The following is a 20,729-nucleotide window of genomic DNA, read 5'->3' on the forward strand; positions in this document are numbered from 1 at the left end:
ATTAGTCCCCTGGTTGAACCGCCAGAATCCATCTGATGCTGCGTTGTAGAAGACCGGATTATTGGTACTGCCTCCGGTTTACCATAATCAGATCAACACCTTTTTATCCGGCATGTCCTTGAACCGGATCACTTATTTCTTGTAGATCTCGTCATGGCCAAACAAGTGTACGAGTGCAACTGGGTTCCCTCCCGTGTCACAGAATCACAGCTGAATGATCTAGTCCTGATCGGCGCTTTGGATAACAAAGATACGATTCACTGGAGGGTTCCTGGAGATGAATGTCCTCCTACGCCCCAGGAAGGAGAGGTTGTGGTCTTCGCAGATCACATGGCCCGGGGCTTCAAACCGCCCGGCTCCAAATTTTATCGGGACGTGTTAGCCAACTTTCAACTCCGTCCACAGGATATTGGCCCCAACTCTGTCACCAATCTATGTCACTTTCAAGTACTTTCTGAGGCATACCTTCAAGAGGAGCCTTCAGTCGAGTTATTTAGAGATCTCTTTCATCTGAACCGCCGTACTGAATTCACTGACGGCCCTAATACCGAACTTGGCGGTATGGCCATTCAGAAAAGGAAAGAAATCACCTATCCCCACGTCAAACTCCATACTCACCCCAAGGAATGGAACGCAACTTGGTTTTATTGCAAAGATACCTCCCCTGACAATGAAAATCCCTTGCCTGGCTTCCGTCCGGAACGGCTCAGCAACACTCACCCTTTTCCACAAAGGCTAAGCGCCAAGGAGAGAATTAAATACGCTCCTCAACTATCCAAGCTCCGGGCCTTCATGGCCAATGGTTTAACAGGAATAGACCTTGCACGCTGCTGGATATCATGGAGCATTTTGCCTCTAAGCCGGCGCCCAAATTTGATGTGCGAGTATACTGATAGTGTCGATGACCCACTCCGACACACTAAAATTCAGCTCCCTGATGACGAAGTCACAGAATCTGTGAAAAAGATGTTGAATGAACCGGAGCACCTCTGTGCTCAAACCGGTCTGCCTCCTTACTGCACCACCAACAAACCGCCAGCGGTAATATTTTAATTGCTCTATTTTTGAACCGGTTACTATTTTATATGCTCAACATTTAATTACTGCTGATCCAGGGTGATAATCCATTTTGGAGCAAGAAACTTCCTCAAGAAAAAACGGAAAAGGCAGGACGGCCAACCCGGCCCAAGACCAAGGTTATCAAGAAGCCAGCTCATAAGAGAAAAACCACCGCTTCATCTGACCCAGCCATTGACGATGATGTGGGTAATCCGGATCTTGAGGTAGAACTTGATTCACTTGGCTTGCTTTTTACACGCCTTATTGATGATAATGCTTGTCAGGATGACGCTGAAGCCAGCAATGCGGGTTTTGTTGAGGTAACCATTCTCTCTTCCGATTCAGAAATCCTGCCTTTGCCCAAATTTCGCCGGGCAAACCGGAAAGTTAAATTTTCTCATCCTTTTGCTTATCTGGATTCCCAATTTCTTATGAAGACCCAGCAACACGAAGCTCGCCGCACAACCCGGCACAGTGGCCAGGTAGCTACCTCTGCCGGTTTACCAAACAGTCCGGTTCGAAATCGCCGCTCCGAGGTCTCCGACCTTTTTATTGATTTAAATCCTAAAGCGGGTTTCTTCCGTCAACCTCTTAATCCATCCGACTCCGATTACCAGGTCACTTCTCATTCATCGTCTGGTGAATCATCGGCCACCCAGCTACCACCTTTGAAAACAGTTGCTGGGTAAGTTAAACCAAACATATGTTTCCAGTATACTGCGCAATGGCTTACACTTTTCCTTGACTTTTTATTTTTCTTTCAGGGCTAAACCGAAACCAAGCAAGAAGGCCCGCCTCGATAAAGCGGCTGAAGAAGATGTGGCCCTAGAACATGACCAAGCACCTGATCATGAAGTGTTTACTTGTGAAGATATCCCCAATGATCCTCCTCTGCAAGACGACGTTATCCCTGAAGAAGGTCCTATTCATATTCCAGCCTCTGCTGATCCGCCTGCCAGCTCTGTCCAGATTGAGAAATCCCACACTCCTGCTGACAAACCGGCCGCACCAACCCAAACCGGCGAGTCAAAAGATGATGATGTTGTGATTACCGGCGTAGGCCGCTCTGCACCTGGGAATCCTGCCACCCTTACCAGGCATACCATCAAAGAGGATTCTTCCCCTTTGAACAAAGGAAAATGGGATGTTGAATTAGAGACATACGCCAATCTGAATGCTCAAGATCTTCACTCTGGCTATTTAAACCGGCTTTATACTAGCCGTGACTGTGAAGCTGGCTTGGTCAAAATGATGAGGGATAAATTTGAGGTAAATTCCTTCTTTCCTTTCTGCCATTGCATTCATCCTTGTAGCCCCCAAGGGCCGGCTTGTGACCTTGGTCAAACTGGGCCACTAAGAAGGCCGGTTTAACCAAAAGAGCAGAAAACGTTGAAGCGGCCCTTAAACCGGTGGTGGATGAACTGACAGCCGTACAACGGCAAATACACTCTATGACTGCTGCAATCTTTGGTGAGCTCCTTGTGACTTCTGTGATAAATTTGAATCTGCTTATTATAAATCCGGTTTGAGACCATTCCAATTTTGTTTATAGGCACACGTATTGGGCACTTAGGAAATGATGTGCGGAAGAAATTGAAAGCTGCCTACACCTTGGTGGAACAATTGTATACCGGAGCCCAACGGATCATCACCACAGCTTCTTACAACAACCCGGCGCCCTCTTTAATCCAGGACACTCTTAGCAAGCTGTCAATGCTTCCAGCCCGGATTGAGGAGCTAAAAAAATCCGCTGCCCGAACCGGAGCCACTAATGCCTTAATCCGGGCAAAGGCATGGGTGCCCGACTTTGATCCTGTGGAAGCAGCTCAAGGCTATCCCAGTCTGAAAGAAGATGGCTCTGAATTCAACGAAGAGGATTTAAGGGCCATAAACCGTGTAGTGCGCCCGCTGGCTTGCCAGCTAGCTGAAGAGGCAGATTTGACGCATTATCAAGCGGAATATAATAATCAAAACAAGCGAGTGTCGGCCCCAACTGTTGAAGCGGAGAATCTGATTCCTCCAACCCGTAAGCACACTTACGCCCCTGATATTGAACCGTCTTCCCTGATCCATGAAGAGGCTGTTTTCCAAGCTTTAACGGGAATCGACTGGACCACTGCTGATTTCCAGCCAATGGGTAGAGACGAGGAAGCTGAAGCGGCGGAGGATGAGGAGCAGGCTTGAACCGGAAGCCGATTTGAAGAGCTATTTGCAACATCCTTCCACAAAACAATGATTTTGTTTGAGCACCATGCCGCCTTGTAATAGGATAGTTAAAACTTCTGTCTGGAATATGCCTTCGTGCATAAGTACTGGAGCTTTTGCTTGAAAAACTTTAATTCATATTTCCTGCCATGTTTGATCATAAAGCTGGCTTTAGCCAAGCCTGAGGCGGTGGTTTTCTAAACCATTACCGTCAAAAAGGGAGAAAGTAGTGCCCGTACAGACCGTACTGACTTAATACGAGCCCCCTGGTTACTCCATGATGTTAACAGGGAAAAGGTAAACCAGGCAGACTCCTCCGGATTAAAAGGGGGATCAAAAATCATTGGCTGAACCGGAAAAAATATGCTTGTTGACACAAAGAAATCCAACAAAAGCAAAGAACGAACAAACCATGCAAACAACATGGAAGCAAAAGTAATGATAAAAACCATTTGCAAAAATATGCTATACTGAGCTGTTCAGATGGCATTACCATGGTCGGACAGGATCAAGGCCCCCAATAGGAGTGACAATGATTCAAGTCAGCCAGGTCCCCAAATGACTCGTGGCATATATGCCAGATCAAGAGGCGTGGCAATGGTTCGGGCCCGACCATGCCCCCAAGTGATTTTGTGGCCTTAGGCCGACCAAGAGGCGTGACTGGTTCAGACTTGACCAAGTCCCCAAATGATCTGGTGGCTGTCGCCTATCAAAGGGTGTTCGTTGGTTCGGACACGACCAAGGCCCCCAGTGATATATAAAAGACAAATGTCAAGGGGTAAACCGGAGGCTGCTTTAAACAGAATCACTCCGTGTAACCTCGCATGATGAGAAAGACAGAGACCCCGCTTTAGCTGAGGCTCCGGTTTGATATATCAAAGATAATATATACATTGTCATGATATGTACATAGATAGAGCCGATGGCTCAAGTATAGTAAGGCCGAAGATGAGCTATATTCCACGGTCTGTTGGTCTCCTCTTCTGATGTACGTGAGTCTTGATGTCCTCGAATATCAATCAGATAGTACGACCCGTTGTGCAAATTCTTGCTGACCACGAAAGGTCCCTCCCAAGGTGGGGATAACTTGTGCATATCCGTTTGATCTTGGATGAATCGAAGCACCAAATCTCCTTCTTGAAAAGTTCTGGTTCTAACCCGGCGACTGTGATAGCGACGAAGATCTTGCTGGTAAATCGCCGAACGGGCAGCCGCTATATCACACTCCTCGTCCAATAGGTCCAAAGCATCTTGTCGTGCTGTCTCATTGTCCGCTTCAACATAAGCTGCCACACGAGGCGAATCGTGCCGGATGTCACTAGGGAGAACTGCCTCTGCTCCATAGACCATGAAAAATGGCGTGTATCCTGTGGACCGGTTTGGCGTAGTATTGATACTCCATAATACAGATGGTAGCTCTTCAACCCAACATCCTGGTGTTCTTTGCAATGGGACCAAAAGCCGGGGTTTGATGCCTCGTAAGATTTCCTGATTAGCTCATTCTGCCTGTCCATTGGACTGGGGGTGTGCTACTGATGACACGTCAAGTCGGATGTGCTCACGTTCACAGAACTCCTTCATAGCACCCTTGGATAAATTGGTACCATTGTCAGTAATGATACTGTGTGGGAAACCAAACCGGAAAATCACCTTCTTGATGAACTGCACCGCTGTTGCTGCATCACACTTGCTGACAGGCTCCGCTTCAACCCACTTGGTAAATTTGTCAACTGCCACCAAAAGGTGGGTTTTCTTATCCTTGGATCTTTTTAAAAGGCCCAACCATATCCAGCCCCCAAGTTGCAAACGGCCATGTTATTGGGATCATCCTTAATTCTTGAGCCGGCACATGAGCACGCCTTGAAAATTTCTGACATCCATCACACCGTTTAACCAAGTCCTCCGCATCAGCGTGCGCTGTCAACCAGTAGAACCCGTGACGAAACGCCTTTGCCACCAGAGACTTTGAACCGGCATGGTGTCCATAATCCCCTTCATGGATTTCTCTTAAGATTTCACAGCCTTCCTCAGGAGAAACACAACGTTGAAACGCCCCGGATACACTGCAATGATGTAATTCACCATTGACAATCGTCATAGACTTGGATCGCCGGACTATCTGCCTGGCCAGAATCTCATCCTCTGGTAACTCCCCCCGGTTCATGTATGCAAGATAAGGAACTGTCCAATCCGGAATAACATGCAGGGCTGCCACCAATTGAGCCTCCGGATCAGGGATAGCCAAATCCACCTCACCTGGGAGCTTGACTGACGGGTTGTGCAACACGTCCAAAAAGACGTTAGGCGGGACTGATTTACGCTGAGAGCCCAACCGGCTTAACGCATCCGCCGCTTCATTCTTCCGACGGTCCACATGATCCACTTGATAACCCTTGAAACAACCTGCAATATTATCCACTTCCCGACGATATGCAGCCATGAGCGGGTCCTTAGAATCCCAAGTGCCAGACACCTGTTGAGCCACTAGGTCCGAGTCACCAAAGCACTTAACCCGGCTTAAATTCATCTCTTTAGCCATCCGGAGGCCATGGAGCAAGGCCTCGTACTCAGCTGCATTATTAGTACAAGGGAACATTAAGCGGAGAACATAACAAAACTTATCACCTCGCGGGGAAGTTAATACGACTCCAGCCCCTGAGCCTTCCAACTGCCTGGATCCGTCAAAATGAATAGTCCAATATGTGTGATCCGGCTTCTCCTCTGGTGCTTGTAATTCCGTCCAATCATTGATGAAATCAACAAGTGCTTGAGACTTCACTGCCGTCCGAGGCACGTACTTCAGTCCGTGTGGCCCCAGCTCTATAGCCCACTTGGCAATCCAGCCAGTCGCCTCCCGATTCTGTATAATATCACCCAAGGGAGCTGAACTGACCACTGTGATGGGGTGCCCTTGAAAATACTGTTTCAACTTCCGACTGGCCATAAAAACACCATAGACCAGCTTCTGCCAATGCGGATACCTTTGCTTGGATTCAATAAGCACCTCGCTGATATAATAAACCGGCCGCTGAACCGGATATTCCTTGCCTGCCTCTTTGCGTTCCACCATAATAGCCACGCTAACTGCCCGAGCATTGGCCGCTACGTATAATAATAGTGGCTCCTTGTCGACCGGAGCTGCAAGAACAGGCGGATTGGCTAACTGCCGCTTCAGGTCCTCAAATGCCTCATCAGCAGCTGGACTCCAGACGAAATTGTCTGTCTTCCTCAGCATTTGGTACAAAGGGATAGCCTTCTCACCGAGGCGGCTGATAAACCGGCTCAGCGCAGTGATTCGGCCTGCCAAACGCTGAACATCGTTGATACACTTCGGTTTAGCTAGGGATGTAATAGCCGTAATCTTCTCCGGATTAGCCTCAATTCCTCTGTTAGACACCAGGAAACCCACTAACCTGCCCGCCGGAACACCAAAAACACACTTGGCCGGATTGAGCATCATCCTGTAAGTTCGCAAGTTGTCAAAGGTCTCCTTCAAATCAGCCACTAGCGTCTCCTTCTGTCTTGATTTTACTACAATATCATCCACATAGGCGTGTACATTGCGGCCGATCTGCTCATGCAGGCAATTCTGTACACACCGTTGATAGGTGGCTTGGGCACTCTTAAGCCTGAAGGGCATAGATACATAGCAGAAGGCTCCAAAGGGAGTAATAAATGATGTTTTCTCCTGGTCCTTAACCGCCATCTTGATCTAATGATATCCAGAGTATGCATCCAAAAAACTCAAACGCTCACAACCCGCTGTGGCATCAATGATCTGGTCAATACGGGGGAGGGCAAAAGGATCTGCCGGACAGGCTTTGTTAAGATCTGTGTAATCCACACACATACGCCAAGTGCCGTTTTTCTTAAGAACCAGCACCGGATTAGCAAGCCACTCTGGATGGAACACCTCAATAATAAAACCAGCTGCTAAAAGCCTGGCCACTTCCTCTCCAATGGCTTTGCGTCTTTCTTCGTTAAACCGGCGGAGGAACTGTTTCACCGGTTTATACTTAGGATCCACATTAAGAGTGTGCTCAGCGAGTTCCCTCGGTACACCTGGCATGTCAGACGGCTTCCATGCAAAAATGTCCCGATTCTCACAGATGAACTCGATGAGCGCGCTTTCCTATTTGGGATCCAGGTTGGCACTGATAGTGAACTGCTTGGACGAATCGCCGGGCACAAAGTCAACAAGCTTGGTCTCAGCTGCCGATTTGAACTTCAGATCTAAATCATGCTCTGTAGTTGGCTTCTTTAAAGGGGTCATATCCGCCGGATCAACATTGTCCTTATAATACTTCAACTCCTCTGTGGCATAGACTGACTCTGCATAAGCCGCATCACCCTCTTCACATTCCAAAGCGATCCTACGGTTCCCGTGAACTGTTATCGTCCCCTTGTAACCCGGCATCTTGAGCTGTAAATAGATATAACAAGGCCGCGCCATGAACTTGGCATAAGCCGGCCGCCCAAACAGGGCGTGATACGGGCTCTGGATCTTCACCACTTCGAAGTTTAATTTTTCCGACCGAGAATCGTGCTCGTCCCCAAAAGCCACATCTAGGGTTATCTTGCCAACAGGATATGCAGATTTGCCTGGCACAACACCATGGAATACCGTATTTGACGGTCTGAGATCCTTGTCTGTTAGTCCCATGCGCCGGAATGTCTCATAGTATAGTATGTTAATACTGCTTCCTCCATCCATGAGCACCTTGGTGAACTTATAACCCCCCACCCGAGGGTCCACTGCTAATGCTAACTGGCCCGGATTATCAACCCGGGGCGGGTGATCTTCTCTGCTCCACACGATGGGCTGCTCTGACCAGCGTAAGTAACGCGGTAAGGCCGGTTCAACAGAATTCACTGCTCGCTTGTGGAGTTTTCGGTCGCGCTTATCCAAGCCAGTTGTGAAGACATGGTATTGCCCATTGCTCAATTGCTTTGGCTGGCTCTGATAACCTGACTGCTGCTGCTGCTGGCCGTTCTGATTATTCTGGCTATTGTGACCGCCCTGATTGAAACCTGAACTGGAAGCTCCATCGTGACCCGGGCTGTGTAAACCGGATCCTGAACCGCCACCTGACCCATGGTCATACCGGAAGGTATTAGAGTTTTTAAACTCCCGCATAATATAACAATCCTTTCAAAGGTGGTTAGCTGGTGTCTCCTTCGTATCGTGCTTTGGGCAAGGCTGATTCAACAAATAATTCAAACGGCTTGCGTTAGGATTGGGGGTCCCATTACGATCTGCCGCTTTACCTCTACGCCGCTGCCCCCTGTCCTGTGCATTAGCGTTGGCCACAAAATCCATGCTACCCTCCGCCTTGCGTTTGCCTCCGTTTCCATGACCCACCGGTTTGTACTGCTGCTGTTTAGAGTTGCTATTCTTCCTTCCCTTCCCTGTTTCATCATCATCAGGTTCGGGATCCTTGGTACTGTCCGAATCGGCATACTTTACTAAAGCAGCCATGAGGGTTCCCATGTCATTACAGAACCGCTTCATGCGTCCCAATTTCAATTTCAGAGGCTCAAACCGGCAGTTGCCTTCCAGAGTTAAGATTGCAGAGTCAGCATTAATCCTGTCAGATGAGTGCAACATTTCTGAAACGCGGCGCACCCAACGGGTCGTTGATTCTCCTTCCTCCTGGACACAAGCCGCCAGGTCTACTATGGACTTGGGCTGCTTACATGTATCCTTAAAATTCTGTATAAACCGGGCCCGCAACTGGGCCCATGAGCTGATAGAATTGGGTGGCAGGCTCTTTAACCAAGTACGAGTCGTGCCCTCAAGCATCATGGTGAAGTATTTCGCACATGCAGCCTCATCCACGTCCAGCATCTCCATGGCCATCTCATAACTCTCTACCCATGCTTTAGGGGGTAAATCAGCGGTGTAATTCGGCACCTTGCGTGGACCCTTGAAATCTTTGGGCGGGCGCACATTACGTAAAGCTGGGATTAAGCAAGGCACTCCCAAAGCGGATGCGATCCCTAGTCCGGCAAAGGTTGTAGAACGAACCGGTGTAAATTGGCCCGCATTATCCTGCCCTGCTAACTCGGCCTCCCTTTGTGCCCGGGCCCGGTCCACCACATCCTGAGCATCTCGAACACCACCTGCCGGGTCATTACCGCGGGCCGCTTCACGGCCTCGCGCATTGCTTGATATGGCCGGTTCCTCCATGCGCCTGCTATAGCTCCGGCCCGGACGGGGTGTAGCATGAATCCGATCACGGCTGTATGAGTATGCCTCCTGCTGAATCAGCGCAGTTCGGAGAAGCTCCTTAACCCGGCGTGTCTCTATCGCTTGCGGAGAATCCCCTTCGACTGGGATGGCCTCTAACCGTGCAGCGGCCGCAGCAAGGTTGTCCATAGGATTAGAATAATGACCTGGGGGCGTCTGGACCGGCGGAGGATTCATAATGTTCTGCTGAGGGGGTTCCATCAGGCGAGGTTGGACCGGCTCCCCTGGTCCTGGTGCCTCGATCCGGTTTGTCTCCGGGTACTGCGGCGGATTACTAGGCCCAGCCCCTGGAGTATGAAAGAGATTTCGGGGGTCAAACCCTGATGGCAGGCGTGATCTGTGCTTCCGCTTCAAAACCTCCTGTGATGCGTTCTGGTCAAGCATGAGTTTATAGGCCTGGGCGTCCAAAGCGGCCCATTCTGCAGTCATCCTGTCTTTTTCTGCTGCCAGATCCGCTTTGGCTTGCACGATCTGCTCTTTCACCTTTGCGATTTCTGCATTATGGACCTCCTGATCCGCCGGATTGTCCTCTGCCATAAGCGCAGCTAGTTCATCAAACAGATCAGTCAGAACTTGAACCGGCGGGCGCACAAGGCCTCCTGCCCCTGCTGCGGCTGCCGCTGCTGATCCGGAGAGCATTGCTGCGGCGGTCGAAGAGTGATTTGCCGCCTGTGTGCCGGCCATGAATATTCCAACCCGGTTGACCTGGCCTGGGGGGTCCGAAATACTGTCGCCATCGGAACAGCCCCTAATCTGGTCGTCTTGCAACTAGTATAGCGATTCGGTATCTCCGGTCGAGGACTCGTTATCAGAATAGACGACAGTCTCATTACCGTGTTCTGACTCGTCCTCACGCTCACCTTCGTGGACGACTCCAACAAAGACACGCTTCACGGCCGGTTTAACCCGGGTAGATCTCGCACGCTGAGCCGTCTCGATGAGGTTGGTGCAGATGTCCAGCTCAGGCCCAGGCTCACCGATTTTGCCAATGAAAATGTGTATGCCACCAAAGGGGACCCGGTACCCGTACTCGATTGACTCGGCCTCGGGACCCCATCCTGCGTCGTCGATGTAGATCCTGCCCCGACGACTCTTGGTCATCCGGCCCACAACATAGCCTTCGAGTCCCTTGAGCTTGCCCTCCAAAATCGTCAAACCATCGTGCGATAGCCCCACGGTGGGCGCCAACTGTCGTGGATTTGTCACGGCAGATGTCCTAGTGAAAGGACTTAGTCGTGGAGCCATCGCTACGAGTTTACTTGAAGGGGTTAAAGCGGACACAAGGACACGAGGATTTTATACTAGTTCGGCCCCTTCGATGAAGGTAAAAGCCTACGTCTAGTTGTGATGGAATTGATATGATCTCGATGGCTAGTGAGCAAACAAGCTTCGCCTAGGCTCGAGTTGTGGTTGTCTGTGTTGAACCGCCACCGGGTCGTCCCCTTATATACACGGGTGACGCCCGTCGGTCCATAGAGTCCTAACCGGTTCATACTCGTATTCCGGTTGCTATCTCCCTGTTCCTTACTTACAATACAAGTCATACATCAGGCTGGTTTACGGCTACATGCTCTAACCGACTACAGGCCTTGGGCCTTCATCTGTTTACGCCACTAATGAAGTTAACCCGGCCCAAGTAGGCCGGTTTACGCCTAGTGGTAATATCCCCAACAACTGCCGTAGAAACGGATATTAAACGGACGCGCATACCTGAAGTAGCAGATGCATGTTTGTTTTGATCCTAGATACGCTTATCCTTGTTCCTCCAATAAGCAGCTCGCCTTAGGGTGTTTCTATGGTCTCTCTTGCGTTCTTCTTCAGTTCTTTCATTTGTTTCTTGTATGTCATTCAAGATCCCGTCTGGAGCCATTACAAACATTATCGAAAATAAAAAATCATGGAACTAAGATGGAAGCAATTTCTGTTATAGTAGAACAAAATTACAATACCTTGTAGCTCTATGTCATTAACGATACCAGTCGAGACCTCCGTTGAATCAGGAAATGCCGACGCATCATTCGAGAATGATGTATAGTTAGAGCTAGTGTGGTTGCCTTGCATACAAAAGTTGTCCAGACATATTATTGCTTATTGATAAAAACCGGTCTTAATATAATGATTAAATCATTAATAGCATACCTGATAAATGCAGGTTGTGTGCATGTTCAACTGTAACGGTAGGTTGTTTCTTCCGCCGATAGGAAGCCCTCCTCAGGGCGTTTCTATGGTCTCTCTTGCGTTCTTCTTCCGTTTTATGCTCTGCTTCTTGGGTGTCTTACAAGATTACATTCCCGAATATTAGAGAATAAAACAGATACGCCCACGAAATTGGTGGATGATTAGGAACATTATGATCACCTTGATGCTCGGTGTCACAGATGATTCCAGATGACACCGTATTTGAACTTGGAAATGACTCCGAGCTGGTTGGGTTGTCTGGTGAACCAGATTTGACCAAACAAAATTATGCTAATTGGTTAAGACGATACCAACTATAATGTTAAAAACATCTTGAACCATACCTGTTAACACAAGGGTCTTTGCAATTTCATCTTGGACATTAGGTACCTTTTTCCGCCGATAGGAGGCCCTTCTCAGTGCGTTTCTATGGTCTCTCTTGCGTTCTGCCTCCGTTCTATCCTCTGTTTCTTGGGTGTAATACTGGTTTGCTACTGCATCTGATGTCATTAGGGGGAAACACAAATATTAGATAATATAACAGAAAAATGTGAGCAATTTGTTCAATGAGTACTCAAAATATGATCACCTTGACTTTCATTCTCATTAACGAGACCAGAAAGGCCCGTAGTTGTAATAGAAAACGTTGACGCATCATGCGAGAATGCTGTATAGTTAGAGTTAGCTGGGTTGTCTGGTGAACAAAAGTTGTTCAAACACATGTCAGCTAAATGGTTTTGACATACCGAATATCATGGATAATACTCTTTAAGCTTACCTGATGATTGAAGGGCAAGTGCATTTTCATCTTGGACATTAGGTTTAGTTCTCTCCCTATCTTCGAGAACATTTGTGATATCACATAGAGACTGGCGAAGGGCAGACTTCCCAATGACTTGTTGGTTACCCAAAACATCTGACAACTTGTTGCGATAAGCAGCCCGCCTACGAGCGTTGATAAGATCCCTATGATCTAATAAGTGGCAAATTATTGTGCACCATATATTTTGTTACCCGGGATATAAGCACAATATTACCTACTACGCAACATACGTATGCACATCAAACTAAGAGTGTCCATCAAGCTTACCAGATTTTGCAACTACCGGCTGATTCTCATTTTGTAAGCTGACAATATCCTCATTTCGTTTAATCCGATAAGCTGCACGCTTCCTTGCATTCTACTCCACCCTTGCATTATCCCCGTATTTTTTGCATTCATTATTTAATGACAGAGTTTCATGATGTTCGGAAGCAGTGTCGTCTGCATGTATAAATACAAATAAGAAAACAAATAAAATGATGGTTGGGAAGGTGGATATCATGCCTATGGATACCTTGAGAATTATCTCGTAGCCGCATGTTATGAATGGCATGATGGAGTGTTAGGCTAGCCGTAGGTGTTAATGTTTGACCATCATCATGGTACCCAGGCCTTACCCTTTCCGGTCCTTCTGTAGAGTATAGTAAGCATGAATACAACTTCAATATTTGTCTGGTATGCACGCAATCAATCATGTACCTGTCTCCGTCCTGTAAAAAGGATCAACATCTGCAGCTATGGATATGATGTTTGGATTATCATCTTTCATTTTTGTCACGCTCGTAGGTGCTGCAAAACATTAAGCATGGTACAAGTCATTGTTAGACTTGCACGTCAGGCATCACATCACAGTATTTTCACAGTTTATATACCTGGCTCAATCGCGCAAATAGCATCTACTTGTTCATCAACGGGTATCAAGTTTGCGTTGTATTCTTCAGCATGGTTTACGCCCGTCTGATCTGCAACACATTATGCAAGAAGCGTAATATTAGCAGAAAAGCAAGTATTCATAGTGCAGTGAACACTACCTGTAGCTATGCCGTCTTCTTGTTCATGTTCACCGGCTTTGCTTCTTGCATTACCCATTCGCAAATGAAATGACCGCTGGCTCTGGTGTTTTTGAGGCCTGGGAGATGATCAGATGGATATACTGGATGCAACATGAACGCAAGAGAGATGGCGAACGTGAAGGCATGAATAAGAAGGTACTTTAATTCAAAGCATCAACAGTCAATCATTGAGTTCCTCGACTTTATTCTATATTGAACTTTAAGCAGATCTTGAACTTTAATATAAACATAGAACACATTCAGCAAAAGGCACATGTAGAGTGCCCGTTAGTGGTTACTACAGTTGGTTATTTATTGGTCTAAATTGTACAGTGCGTTTTATACATGTCAAGCTGAGACCTGCACAATGATCCTCTTATTCTACCTCGCTGAACTACCGATAAATATTGATTATACTGAACTCTGTTCTTTCTTTGTTGAATAAGAACTCATCTTTTCTCCTTTCTCCTTGGTGTTAGACCAACTGCTGTAGCAGTGGCTAATGTTTCTACTCGAAGAGTGGAATCCTGAGTTCTGATGTTATGGAATATTCCTTTGGCAGGCTTAGGCTGGAGTTTGCCATGTGATATTTGGAGTGTTGGTTGCATCCTCGTTGAGCTATGCTCGGTTAGATTGCTTGTGATGCATGTCTTTCCTCTTTTACCTTGATATATGGTCCTAACCCTAAAGTTAATAGGGGGAGACATTGTTTCAGACACATGAGAACCTGGAACACCTAGCAATGATGGAGAGGGTTTTGGGACCCATACCAGAGAGCACATGATACGGAAGGCTAGGTTCGTATTTATACCGTTAATTTGATCATCATTTTTTAATTACTCGTTGAGCTATCATTAACAAACAAATTATCTCTATCTGTGTCCTGGAGGTCCAGGATTACTTTTAGAACCAAACCCTTATTATTGGGCTTGTTTCTCAAGAGAATGGCAGTATCTCCACTTGTATCCTGGAAGTCCAGGGTTTGAGTCAGTATCCTTAAAAAATCAAACAAGGGAAATGTTGGGTAAGAACCTAATAATTCCCTTTCCCAGGACCCCACAACAAGTGGGAGTTTTTGATTCTGAAATAACCTTCGGTTATATTTTTGAGAGTGAAATATATATCATTCTCCTTTGCACTAAAGCTTTTGCATCAAATGTTTTGAAGAACTCTGGCACGTCCTACCTGCAAAGAAATATTTCTTTTATTTTTACACGCAGTCACATTTTTTTTGGCTGTGCTTCCTTAAGTTCTACGGTTTATAGTTGTTCACTGGTTTGCTACTCAGAAGTAGTTTTGGCTTGCATCTATTCTGTTATTGATTTGTATATTGTGAGTTTCATACTATTGTCTTTGTGTCTGTATGTAAATTTCAGATATGTCTTGTGTGCATGTGCTGGCAGTGTGTATGTGATGGCTGTGTATATGAAATCATGTAAATTTCACATCTGCTATGTAGGTTCATACCATTGTATTTGTGTATGGATGTAAATTCCAGATATGTCTGTGTGTATGTGCTGGCAGTGTGTATGTGATGACTGTGTATATGAAATCATGTAAATTTCAGATCTGCTATGTAGGTTCATACCATTGTCTTTGTGTATGGATGTAAGTTCCAGATCTTGATGTAAATTTCAGACATGTGATACCTGGAGGGCGGATCTTGTACGCCGTTGAAGCTGGCGCCACGTCCTGGACCTGTCCAGCGTCAGGTCCAGAAGGGGATCCGCGCCGGCGCAATGGATACCGGCGGTTTTGATCCGCGCCGGATCCTCGAAGCGCTCAGCGGGGAGTCGTGCCGCGGACCAGCGCCGGAGCAATGGAGGGATGGCGGTGAAGGACCGATGGGCGGCAGCGGGCGAAGGAGGGCACTCGCAAGATCCAGACGAGACCTCGCTTGAGGGCACGAGTACTCGTTCGAGACCAATGCCGTTTTTTTTTCGCTGGTTAATCTTCGACGGTCTGTGGCCAGCGGTTTTTCAGTTTTTTTTTTGCGTTCATCTCAGATGATAAGAATGGGAGGTTGTGCGGGTGCGGGACTCCATCGCGGTTTTTTTTTTGAGTTTTCCGCGGTTGGGAGGGAGGTGGGAAGTAGTACCAAAGAGGTACCAAAATAGACCGGGTTAGGTGGGACGAAAATAAAACCCGGAACGCGACCTACCAACTGAGACATTAGGAGTAGAGATTAAATAGCTTAGCAACTATACTCCCCAATGCATAGGTGCTTGGCTTATGATTTAGCAACTAAAACTCTTCATGTATTGGTGGGCTTTCTTCCTTTAAATGTTTTGTCTAGGTTCACGCGCTTAACATTGTTTCTTCCTGGGATCATCACACTCATCTCTCTCCTCTTAAATAACTTGCCACATCAAATTTTTGGTCTACATAAAAGGCTTAGCACCTGTACAAGGTGGAGCATTGGGAGGGGCCTTAGAGTTGCCCCCGAAGTGTCGTGGCCAATTGATTTGCACTAACTTGATTCCTATGTAATAATCAAAACAATGATTGCTTCCAATCAACCTAGCTGGATCAATCGAATTAGCGATCCTGCTCTCGCTCCGTGGCATTTGTAATGTGCCGCGTATCAAACTGGTGTAGGCTAACCTTATTTGTACTGGACACGTATTTGATCGCCGTAGCTATCACCCGTAGGCCGTAGTAATAATCTGAACTACGAGCAACACGTTTACTACCTCTTTTTAGGGGTGGGCATAAAAACCGACGAATCGAAGACCGAACCGATACCGAAACTGAAAAAACCGGAATTTCGGTTTTTGTTGCTAGAATAGAAAAGTTCGGTTTTTAACTCTGCAAACCGAACTTACTTCGGTCGGTACAGTTTTTAGCTCGGTTAGCCGAATAGGAAACCGAACATACATCATGATGTAAGCCTACAGTAGTTTCTCCAGCGTGTAGTACGTAGGCTCTGCAGCACGCGCGCGCGACAGCGAAAGGAAAATTCATGGGACAAGTCAACCAACCTGCGTGCAAGGCCCAAAGCTCTTACGGGCTTTCTTTTTGTCTAGTGAGTCCACTGTACGCGCGCGCTGCCGGTTGCATGTAACTTAGTTTAGTCCCACCTCGGCTGGACATATAGAAGGAGTTGGAGTCCTAGCTTATATAAGAGCGCAGGTGGTAGGTAGCTAGCACACAGCTGAAATTCTTATTGCATTCGGCTAATACGGTATAAAACCGAATACCAAACCGAAATCTTGGTTAATCGAATTTTTGGTTATCTATTTTGTAAAGTAAATTTCGGTTTTCACCTTTCCTAAGCGAAATTATAAAAAAAACGAATGGTAGAAACCGAATTTTCGGTTTCTATTGAACGCCCAGGCCTACCTCTTTTTATGCAGGTGTGCAAGCAAGTCAAGACAAAATTTACTATAGTCGTTGTCAGGGATTGCACGTATACACCCAACCTGTCATATCGGTAATGATGATAATATACGGTGACATAAATCGAGGGTGCGTCAAACAATCATACGCGACACTGACCCCAGCTTCAGCACAGTGACAGGTAGCATGACCCGACAAAAATACGAATAACAGTGACCTTTTTCTTGGATCACACATGTGAATACAAGAAACTGATGTAGTCTTTGGATTTTTAGGGTTTTTTTTAGTTCTTCTTACTAGAGTAATCGGGATTTTTTTTTTGAAAAGGGTAAGACTTTATTTCTTAAATGATGGATAGGTTTTTACAAAAAGGTGAGGAATAAAATCGGGAATAGAGGCTTCCCAAAATTCAGAACATCTATTACTAAAAGAATGACTTGCTAGTGTATCAACCACCTCATTAGCTTCCCGGAAGCAATGATTGCAAGTCACCGATGTAAACTCCCTCCGTGTATGATTGCACTCTTGTAATCACAGCAACGTCAGGTCTATATGTTTCATACTGGTTAACAGCCTCAAGTGCGATTGAGCTATCAGACTCAATTATCAAAGAGGTACACCCAATCCTCTGTGCTAGCCAGAAGCCGTTTCTTATAGCCTGAATCTCTGCCGAGTCAGCTGCACACACGTGAGGCAAAAACCAAGTGGCTGCTGCTATAGAATCGCCTTTGTCGTCCCGGGCAACAGCTCCTGTAGCTCCAGCCATTGTTTGAGCGCAGAATGAAGCATCAACATTGACCTTCACCAAACCCCGGATCGGTTTCTTCCACATGTGATCTCGTTTCCTAGCGGGATATTTTGGCGTTGATGATCTGACGAAGTTGGTACACAAAACCTTGATAGAGAGCGCGGACCTATCCGGCGTTTGTACTGATTCTCCTCTCACGATCCGCCACCGCTGCCACCAAATGTACCATGCTGCTATCGCAATTAGCTCCGGCTTTGGCAAATCACCCAATGAGCCATCAGTTCTACCCAAAATTTCCATAGTCACGGAACCTGGCCGGTCTTGGGTCACTGCTCTGTTAATTTCCTCTGTCAATCCTAACTCGAACCAGATTTCCTTTGCTCGAGAGCAGGTAAATAAACAGTGTTGGAGATCTTCCATCCCTATTTTGCATATGGGGCACTGAGCACTCGTTGGAATGTGTAGCGATGCTAGAACACCAAAACAGGGCAAAACACCTTTCAATACTTTCCAGACAAAATGTTTTACCTTCCCAGGTACATATAGGTGCCAAGCCGATTTCCAGATAGGGTTAATATACATGCATCCTTGACCATCCTGCCGATTCCAGTGCTTTCCAAACTGGTGTTGGAATTCAATATGATAAGCTGATTTTACAGAGAAGGTCCCCGATCTAGTTGCACTCCATGCCACAAAGTCATCCAGCAACTCCACCCGAAGTGGTATATTTAGTATTCTATGAACATCAACCGTGGAAAAAACAGATGTAATAAGAGGAACGTCCCACTGTATGTGGGTCAATAAGTTCCACAACTTTACCAAGAAGCGTAGCTCCCCTGGGTGTAATAACTCTATCATAGCTTGACGGTTGTTTTGCTACCGTTTTTTAGAGGTAGACTGGGGTAAGTTCTCTTTTTTTATGATAGATTAGGGTAAGTTTTATCGTGTGTGTCTTGATTATTTTGACCAGTTCGCTGCCATATTTTTTCGCTGTCGAATCAGATGCTTCATGAAGCACTTGAGCCTCTTTCTCCTACCACCACGTCCTCCTCTCAAAATCCCTATCCCTCTTCCTCTATCACAAGCGAAACAACATGGCTACGACAGCGGGATCTCCCAGGCAACAACAGTAGGACATGCAAGTAATATGGCAGGCTGCCTGGCTCCCTCTTCCCCGACCTCCCTCAACGGCATCGAGCCACGACCTCTCCCCTCCCTGCCGGCTCGGGCCGCCGCTCTGTCCCATAGCCCTCATCTTGCTCCTGGTGGCACCCCTCTACTCCTTTCTCTCCATCCTAGTGAACACAATACTTTTTGCAATTGCTTCTAGCTCATACCATGAGTCCATTAGTATAGGGGGGAGGACCCTGAATGTGAGTTTTAGAGTCTCACCATCCCAAACCTGCCTAATGATTTTTCCCTGCTCCATACAGATATAGTAAAGGTCCCAAAACTGAATTGAGAGAGAGGAAGAACCAAACCAGCAGTCTTCCCAAAAGCTAATTTGTTCACCATTACCTAGAGACCACCCATAACCATACCTAACAGCATTAGAGGCCCAAGTAACTCCTTTTCCAAAAGGTAGAAGCATCAGCTCCTTGACTAAAGAAGATATTAGGGTAAGGTATGTATTTTTTTATCTATAATAGTTTTCCAAATTTTATCCTCATTACATGCATATAGCTTAATCCAAGCTACCAGCAGGCAAATGTTAAGATCATGAATATTTGGAATGCCTAGGCCCCCAAACTCTTTTTTTGTATAAACCAAATGCCAATTAGCTATAAGTGGATTTTCATGTGACCCTCGAAGTCATTCCACAAGCAATTGGCCATTTGAGTATTGATCATATCTACTGCCCACCTGGGAAACTTAAAGAAGTGAGTATGTGGGAAATGCTTGCCAGACAAGCTTTAGAGGGTGCTTGGATACGTTTTAGTCCCATGACTAGAAGTAGTGGGACTAAAACTTACTAGCCTCACCCATGCTTGGATCCAAATACTAAAGAGACTAAAATCAAGTTATTGAGCATTTATTATTCTCCAAATCCTCCAATCCAGAACTCGCATGCGTTAAAGGAGAGAAATTAAATGAGGAGAGAGAGGGCTAATACATATTTTAGTAGGTTTCCTATGACTAAAAGATTTTAGCCTCAAGACTAGTCCTAGCCTCTTTTTAGTCAGTGGTGCTTGGAACTTTAGCCTCTAAAAGAGACTATTTTTAGTCAGACTAAAAATAGTCCCTTGGATCCAAGCACCCCCTTAATCAAAGTAAGTCTAGTTGCATAGCACCGTGACTTGATAGAAGTATAAGACGTTTATTTTGACATTGTCAAGAACAATGGTATCCCCGGCCTATCAGGGTTCAAATCCTAAACTTGACATTGGTGCTCACATTTTTCTGAATTTAATATAGGTTTCCTGGGTGTCCGTTTAGTGGCAGGAGACGTTCCCGTCGACTACGAGGTGCCTGTGATGACTTCATCAATCTCAAGACGATTATTTGCCGGCTCAGTCTCTCAGAGATGCTCATAGAGATAGTGTGTGCGCGCGCGTTCATAGGGACGAGTGTGTGCTTATGTATGTGACGTGTGAGTATTGTATATTGTCATAACGAAAAGAAAAAGGAAAGAAGATCCCAAAACAAACAGAAATCCCCTTGCCAATAATATGCCTGGGCGAGAAAGGGACGGCTCCCAACCTTTTGTCGCATGCATTGCACACGGATACGATACATAGCAGCAGATCCATCCATCGATCTTATAATCCCTCCCTCCGATCCTCCTGCCCCTCTCCCTCCCTCCCTCGCTCCCCGCAATAGTAAAATTCGGTTCTGGAAGGCAAGCGAGGCACGCACGCACGCACGCACGAGAGGAAGGGAGAGCGAGCAGGAGATCTCTAAACAATTCCCTTCTCCCCCCTCTCTCTCTCTCTCATTGGGATCTGAGTAGTCCTGCCGCCTCCTGTACATTTCTCTCTCTCTCCCCCTCCTCCTCCTCCCCCCAACCCGGCGCAAATCCATCGCCGAGATCCAAGTCCACCACACCGGCCGAGGTGCGTGCGCCCGCCCCCATTT

The 20,729-nt window shown here is 46.7% G+C and overlaps 1 protein-coding gene and 1 long non-coding RNA gene across 6 annotated transcripts in view; both read left to right on the forward strand.

The window, feature by feature from the left end:
* Nucleotides 1-15,478, forward strand: part of LOC123091139 (uncharacterized) — a 43,850-nt gene extending 28,372 nt beyond the window's left edge. The window contains exons 4-8 of one of the 4 annotated variants that reach the window (XR_006442905.1): nucleotides 13,643-13,723; nucleotides 14,130-14,194; nucleotides 14,265-14,364; nucleotides 14,463-14,557; nucleotides 14,833-14,959. This is a non-coding gene — a long non-coding RNA (uncharacterized lncRNA). Of the gene's footprint in view, nucleotides 1-13,642; nucleotides 13,724-14,129; nucleotides 14,195-14,264; nucleotides 14,365-14,456; nucleotides 14,960-15,205 lie in introns of those variants that run through there. The other 3 variants (XR_006442904.1, XR_006442903.1, XR_006442902.1) reach the window with 3 other exon arrangements.
* A 4,937-nt stretch (nucleotides 15,479-20,415) lies between these two features.
* LOC123091140 (LOB domain-containing protein 36) overlaps nucleotides 20,416-20,729 on the forward strand; it is a 4,201-nt gene continuing 3,887 nt past the window's right edge. For both annotated transcript variants that reach the window (XM_044512544.1, XM_044512543.1), the window contains exon 1: nucleotides 20,416-20,707. The gene's annotated coding sequence lies outside the window, so the exon portion shown is untranslated. The remainder of the gene's footprint in view (nucleotides 20,708-20,729) is intronic.

Source organism: Triticum aestivum, chromosome 4B, assembly GCF_018294505.1.
Source record: "Triticum aestivum cultivar Chinese Spring chromosome 4B, IWGSC CS RefSeq v2.1, whole genome shotgun sequence".
NCBI classification, from domain to species: domain Eukaryota; kingdom Viridiplantae; phylum Streptophyta; class Magnoliopsida; order Poales; family Poaceae; genus Triticum; species Triticum aestivum.